This window comes from Lathyrus oleraceus, chromosome 2 (genome assembly GCF_024323335.1).
Source record: "Lathyrus oleraceus cultivar Zhongwan6 chromosome 2, CAAS_Psat_ZW6_1.0, whole genome shotgun sequence".
Lineage (NCBI taxonomy): Eukaryota > Viridiplantae > Streptophyta > Magnoliopsida > Fabales > Fabaceae > Lathyrus > Lathyrus oleraceus.
Genome location: NC_066580.1, coordinates 249196817 through 249197945, shown reverse-complemented (window position 1 = coordinate 249197945; position 1129 = coordinate 249196817). Strand labels below are relative to the sequence as shown.

Sequence of the window (1129 nt, the reverse complement as noted above, 5' to 3'; positions counted from 1 at the left end):
TGTCTATGAGAAGATGGACGCTATGAACGATCAATTTCTTGAGCTTCGCAAGGAATTGAAAACTCTCAGAGGAAAGGATCTTTTCGGCAAGTCTGCTGCCGAACTCTGTTTTGTTCCTAAAGTCGCGATCAAGTTTTTGGCGCCGTTGCCGGGGACTTTTATTTAGTCGATATCGTAACTCTTCTGTTACGCTGTAGAGACTAAGGTAATTTTTATTTCTTCTTCTTTCGTTGATTTGTATGCCACACACTCGCTCACAAGGCGAGCCGTTTTACTTACGAATCAACGACATCGAACTATATCTCCAAGTCTTACGAAGAATTTAGGAATATCGTGCTGCAATCAATCTCCCTCCTATCGAAATTCCTGATCTCAAAAATCTTCTTCCTTCACCGATACCCGAGATGGAAGAACCAGCTCGTGCTCTTCGAGATTACGCCGCTCCATCGCAAGATGAGCCGCATTCGAGTATTGCTCCACCCGCAATCGAAGCAAACATCTTCGAACTTAAGCCTTCGCTGCTACAGGCAGTGCAACAGAATCAATTCTCTGGAAATCCCACCGAGGATCCAAACCTTCATTTATCCGTATTTGTCCAATACGCTGATATTGTTAAAGCTAATGGTGTCACTTCAGAGGCAATTCGACGTCGTCTTTTTCCTTTCTCGTTAAGAGATAAAGCTAGAAGATGGCTTCAGTCTCTTCCTTCCAACTCAGTCACAACATGGAATGAGTTGAAGAAAGTCTTTCTTGCCCGATATTTTCCTCCGAGCAAAATAGCTATGTTGAGAGCCCAGATAAATGGATTTAAACAGAAAGATAACGAGTCTCTTTTTGAAGCATGGGAAAGATACAAAGACATGATGAGACTTTGTCCACACCATGGTTTAGAGGACTGGTTAGTGATTCATACCTTCTATAATGGTCTCTTGTACAACACGAGGTTAACAATAGACGCCACAGCAGGTGGTGCACTTATGGATAAACCTTATGCCGATGCTTATCAACTTATCGAAAGCATGGCCCAAAACCATTATCAGTGGGGAAGCGACCGAGCAATGGTAGAGAAACCTCAAACGAAAAGTGGCATGTACGAGATAAGTAGCCTTGATCATGTTAATGCAAAAGT

General features: G+C 42.8%; 1 non-coding gene across 1 annotated transcript; it reads right to left on the bottom strand.

The window, feature by feature from the left end:
- Positions 1-782: 782 nt before the first annotated feature.
- Positions 783-889, bottom strand: LOC127124863 (small nucleolar RNA R71). The gene has a single exon (XR_007804341.1). It is a non-coding gene; the product is annotated as a small nucleolar RNA R71 (small nucleolar RNA).
- Between the last annotated feature and the right edge of the window lie 240 nt (positions 890-1129).